Source organism: Dermacentor variabilis, chromosome 11, assembly GCF_050947875.1.
Source record: "Dermacentor variabilis isolate Ectoservices chromosome 11, ASM5094787v1, whole genome shotgun sequence".
NCBI lineage: Eukaryota > Metazoa > Arthropoda > Arachnida > Ixodida > Ixodidae > Dermacentor > Dermacentor variabilis.
In genome coordinates this window covers 16449803-16456231 of record NC_134578.1, presented here as the reverse complement: position 1 = coordinate 16456231, position 6429 = coordinate 16449803, and positions in this window count along the sequence as shown.

The window sequence follows — 6429 nt, the reverse complement described above, 5'->3', positions numbered from 1 at the left end:
TTGCGTACCTCGATTTTTCTTTGGAACCTATACCTACATATAAAGTAGGGTGACGAAATTATGCGCAGGAATGAAATATGCTTCCTCCTGTTCTACTTACGCTGCGAAATTTTTTATTTGGTCACTTGGTTCATTGCGCCAACGGACGACATTTTCGCTTTTACTACTTCGGCTGCTAATCTGTTCGTCTGCTCCTATCGCCCTCTGCACACCTTCTTTCGTCTACCGCACGCTGTAAGATTTTGTTTCTGTTTCGGCCGGTGTTCCGGTAATAGGAGACAAACGTAAAACTACAAAGGCGCACTGCGTTTTTTTGTGGTGGACCAACATGGAGAGACGGAAGGACCACTTTTTCGCATCGAAAAGAATGAAGGTAAGCAGTCCTTTTCTGCAGTGGTTATGTAGCAAAGAGCTGCTAACCTTATTGGAATGGCTGTACAACGAAAGCAATGGTCTTCCGTACGCGGTACATTTGCTTGCGGCGTGTAAACACATGAAAGCTAGCTTCTTAGTCAAGTTGAGTGTTATCTGAGTCGCTGACGGGAATTGCACGTCGTTATATCCCAGTGACTGCTGTTCGCTTTATTGGGGAATAAAACTTATTTTTCCTGACGCTATTCGAGTGCATGTTGCAGGGATTAGGGGATCAGGATGCTGAACACTGTGCTTGTCTAGTCTTGGTTAATCATTGTAAACCACCTAAAATTTCGTGAGGTGCGGAAACCAATTAAAGAAGCACTGCGCAGGTACACAATGCACTGTAAGCGCGGTTTCTCTGTGTTTGCTAAGAACACAAGGCCCATTTTACGTTACTAAGCAAAAATTTGTCCCCAATTTTTCTTAGCCTGTCTGTATGTTCCTCCATTAAAACTTCTTTCTGGGCGAGTTGGTGCATACTTGACATAAAAATTGTGGTTGCACTTGTACTTCGTGGTTGCATGTGTTTGCGCTGTTACAATGTGTGTCTGTATGTTCCTCTTTATGGGATGCTCAAATTCCGAGCAGATTTTGGTGAGAACGAGCGAACTGAGCCTTAGTGTTCATACAGTTAACTAGGGGCTTCCAACTTCTGGAAGCTAATCTTCCTGTAATTGCCATTCTGAAGAACGAAGACAGGGAACAACTTAGAGGTACAGGGAGCTATCCCGTCAGCGCCTCCTCTACAGATCAATGAGAAAGTCATGAATCAAAATAATTTCGTTGGAAGAGACTAAGTATTTTCAGAAATCTATCGATAGAGAAGCATTAGAAAACCTCATTTCAATATGCTAGCAATTAATATAATACGGCTTGTTAAACTTTTGTGCCATATTTCCAGAATATAGTTCCGGCCATTACATAGTAGTGGACCTAGCTTAAACTCTTTTGCTGAAGCAGTGCTGAAGGTCGTTCCAGCAATTTTTGTGTCCGGATATAACTTATTACCTCCTTTCGTTCCAGCCCACAGCCTTGGAAAGGAGAATACCATCCCTACTTCCATCACGTTATTTGGACAGAGGTGACCAAGCTGGCCCTTGCTGGCCCTTGCTGTGGGCGCTAGTAAGAGCCGTTGCTTTTTGATGGCCCACTGGGCGTCCAAAAGCTTCCCAAGCGAGTCGTGGGTACCCAGTTCGAGGTGACGGTCGGTGGCGATAGACTGTGGCAGGCCGTGCCCGATTTTAATTCATGGCACAGTGGGACGTTCAGCGAGAGAGAGAGAGGGGCAAAAGGGAAAGGCAGGGAGGTTAACCAGAGAAAAAGATCCGGTTTGCTACTTTACGCTGGGAGAGAGGGGAGGGGGAGGTAAAGTGGTAACAAAGTAGAGATAAGGAAAGAAAGGAGCATAGACACAATCACAATCGGTCACTGTCACCGCATACACTCATCGCACAGCACAGTGACACTTGCAGCACTATCAACATCTGTTCAGGCTACAGCCGCTTATCAAATTCTGTCGCCCTCAAAAACCGCAACAGTGCCCTCGTCGCCCTCTGCTGCGATGGCTTGTGATGGCGGCATATTAAAATAAGTTCTTCTGTGAGAGGCCTTCGGTCAAAGCGCGCTATCGCGATTGCGAGTGATTGTAAATTATAGCGAGGACAGTCACAAAGTGGGACGTTCAGGCACCCCAGTGGATTATGAGTTAAGTAATGGAAGGGCATATGATAATTGGCTCTACTAATGAAGCACGCGTCCACCAGCCGAAGCAAGTCGCGATCGCGGAGACCGAACCGGCCATCGGAGACCATGCCTATCATGCCCAGGATCGGATCACTCTGACGAACTTACAGCCAAGCGACGTGTTGCGCAAGGCTGCAATCCTGAACATACGAACAATGGATGCGGTATAAAGGTGTCACCTATGCGCGGTTAAATGAGGGATCGGGAGGTATTACTGCGGCAGTGGATGGGGGGACCACCAGTTCGGATGTACATTCTTGTACATTGTCTACCGTGTGCGGGTACAAGAGTCAGGTTCTTGACTCCCCACAGTTCACACAGGGCATTTGTTTGGTGTGGGGCAGTTATCATCGCGGTGACCTATTCTCAGACGCGTCCTGCACTTCGGTTGGCTAGCAGGATGTGGAAAGCAGCGCGTCTACGCCCGAGGAAGCGTACTAGGCGAGGCAATCAGAGGTCCTCGAAAGTGATCAAGGTAGAGACCGAGGTACCCAATATTCCGGCCCGAAATATCCGGGTGCCAGGAGCGCACATTTCTTCCACTAAGACATAGCAAAGCGTTTCTGGCTCCCAGACCGGTAAAATTACCTTTACACAGTCATCCGGGGCGGCCAGGTGCTTTAATAGCCGTTAGCTACGTTGCCCGATGATCACATGCTGCAGTTTGAGGAGGGCATTGGCCACGTGCGACAGTGGTGTACCAACGACCGCGAAATTTCCATCAAGTCGAGTCCGAAGAATCAGGTCCCCTCGGATCCTCCATCTTCAGGCCAAATGTGGCCCACAGCGCGATGCCTAAGGTGGGTCTCGCCCACTGGTCCAAGCGAAGGCCGCCAAGTGATCGCACGACCATCACCAATGGGATCCCTTGATTACTGGCTCGTCGTCGAAGCGCCCGTAATTGCCGGCGGTATATCCACCGCTTAGGAGGTAATGCACTGCAAATGAACTATGTGGAGACTCGGTGAAAGCTTAACCCTTTGAGAGGCTGTCTACACAATTGTGCACAGCAGCAGAGGCGTCACTAGCAAAATCACTGATGAAAGTAATGGTAATTAAAATGCGTTTCATACATCTTAAACACTTACTATTGGAACTGTGCTGCAATTTTGAATGTGAAGAATCTTAGCAAAATGAGTGGGAAGAGTGACGGCTAGGTTTTTTTAGTCTGTCAGCGGGGTCACTGCTTTCATTATTTTTCACAATGTCCTGCACCAGGCATAATTTTCAGGTAGCAGTGGCTGGATAAGTGCTTTTTAAGCTCATAAAAACAACAAAATAGTGTATGTTCGCATATTTCATGTTCCTCTAGTGAGTTTTCGCATGTAGTCGAAATTTCGTAAACTTGACAAAACTCGCTAAACAATTGAAAATTCTTAATCTTTTCTGCAGCTGTACACTTCCTATGATATTGAAGATGCAAGAGATCTGGTGAAACAGTTTTCAATCAACGGGATAAAGTGGCGTCTGAAAGGGTTAATGATATGCTCAGCGGATGAAGCAATAGTGGATGCTCCAACTGGCTGGGAAGGAGCACGAAGCGAAGCGGCCACAGCTGTGGTAACAGCAGGCTGGGTCCTTCGCCGCCGGCCAAGCGCAGAGCCGACGCAGGCAGGGGCGCGAGCTACTTACGAACACTTCACACGAAGGTGCAGTGGGAGGCCTCTCTGTCCAGCTCGGACCTGACAACCCAGCGCAGCCTGGTACAGCAGGCAAGGGCAGCAACACAGGCCACAGGGGCTCTGAAATGAGTTCTCCATCCGCCGCCCAAGTATTCGACAACTACTTCTTTCCCTTCGAAATATGTTTCTACTACTACTACTACTACTACTACTACTACTACTACTACTACTACTACTACTACTACTACTACTACTACTACTAGTGTGCCCCCACAGGGCGTACCGGTCAAACTCCGTTTGCGGTGTCGAGGAGCAGTGTTTCGGCGCGTCTGCTCTCATCGAGTGCGTATGGTGTTTTCCTCTGTTGAGTGTGCAGTTTGTACGGTAGATAAAACTCAGCTCTGCAATATTTATTTTTGTATTGAATCATTTTTTTTGTGGAAAGGTTGCTAATAAAATGCAAAATGAACCACCTCTCTGTCTATTAATGTTGCCATGCCGAAACGCTATAGCCGTGCGCTGTGGCATGCTGGTCCGCATTTCTTAAACGGAATAGCGTACATTTAACAAACGCCGATGAGCTGCGAGCATTCATTCAGTATTTGCACGTAAATGAGGCGACCATATAGAGCTCCGCCGCTGCCGCTCTTCATCGCGCCAGTGTTACAATAGCTAGTGTTCGCGGTCATCGAGTTTGGCGTGATCATATTTGCCCGTTCACGCGCGACACCATGCTTCACAGCGTAATTAGTATGCGAATGTTCACTGCAATTTATATGACCAATGAAACTGCGAGGCTTGCTTCGTTCGTGTTTTCTAGATACTTCGCTGTCGCAATCAATGCTTCGCTTTTTGGTCGATACTGCGACATAGTTCGTTTTTTCTCCGTTACCGCGTTGTGCCACCGGCGGGACTTATCGTATTCATCATGCTTGACATTCTGGCTTTTATATTTTTACGCGCTCGCCGCAGGAGGGACCGTGACCATTCGGTTAGTTCAACTGCTCTCCTTTTGATGCTGATGACGTTGTGCGTTTGACCTTTTCCACGGCTCCCAACGAGCGCGAGAAGGAAGGACAGGATGGTTTCGCACCGGACTGCATCGTTGTTCTGCAAGCAATGTCTGTAATGTCGCGCTTTTTGTGGTGCGGGTTTCGTTCACTTTTGAAGTTGTGTGCAGAACAACACGTTTATCCAAGAGTCTCCCGCTCAGCTCTTGGCGTCCCACGAATTCCATTAGTTGAGTGAAGGAGGTGGTAATACATCGTGGGAATCGCCGATGTTACCCAACCCATAGGACTCTGCTACAATAACAATGTCAGCGCGGTTTTAGCCGTGCGTCAGCTTGACTACTGCACTGCTGCGAATGCGCTGTTATCGTTTCGAAGACTTTAGACAGGGACACTAATTATTTCATGGTGGAATATTGTTGCAAGAAACTCTCAATGATGAGTGAATGTGCAAATGATTTATGGTCATAAAAAATTTCCGCAGCCGTAATCACACTACTTAAACTATTGCATGTGTACCGCGTTCATTGATTATTAGCATTTTGCAACAATCAATTATATATATTATTCCATGGTAGTTATGGTGTCTGTTTCCTTCATAAGCCTTCTACGTGCTGTGAGAAATATCAGCAACACGTGATCCGAACAAGTGTAAGAACTTGTTCACGCTTTCCATTTCCTACCTTTCCTTTTAATGGGTGAACGTTCAGTTTGGTTTCTGCCATCGCTCCTAGGTTCTCGCAGGCACCTTGTCCAGTTTTGTCTGCTTGAAAGTCAGGTATGAAACTTTGATATGTATTCTTGTACTTTTTGAGTTTGTCAATAAAAAAATTCGAGTTATGTATTCTATAAAGTTGGAATTTTTTTGGCGCATGCTTTATCATGAACCTCGGGAATTATTAGACTGCGCACAAACAGTGCATGACAGGCGGAAGAGAACCGCGTAGCTCGCGAAAGGATAAAGATGTAGCATATCCCATGGCATGATAGGCGAGCCTCCACAGAGAAATAAACTGCAAATGGCTGAAAGGAGCGGCTCCTCACATACGCACGGAGACGCCAAACACCGTAGATGGCCTCACATGTTCAGTTCAAAATAGCAGTGCGCGAGGCGAATCGCGTTGTGATTCCTTCTGTGTCGTTACCACAAAAACCTTACTTAGAGTTTCAGTGTATTACTGACAAACTACATGCAATTACATTCACTAGGCACCCACATGCCTTCCGTCTCGGGCACTTTTGAAGTGCTGTAAGCTAGTTCTTCCGCAGCTTATACTTTTCGTCCTAGAGAGTATCTTTGGTATGGGGCTTGCGAACCAGTAGCGGAAGGTAGCACAAATCTATATTGACGGCAACGGAAGCTTGAGTTCTTCCGAAAAACGCCACAGAAGACTATGGATGCTTTCATGAAAACTCTTTCTACACTGTTAGGCGAAGGAAAAGTTTTTGTAGCGAAAAAAAAAGCACGTCTACGCAGCCTGCATGCCCCGCCTTCACCGTCTGCTTACGGACCGCGTCAGTCAGTCGACCAGATGCTCGGTCGCGTTAACAGCAGACGAACCGCCGGCGGCGATTGCTTGCGCGAGCAGACGCCGAGTCATTGCAATACCGACATCAAAAGATAACAGCTTACGAAT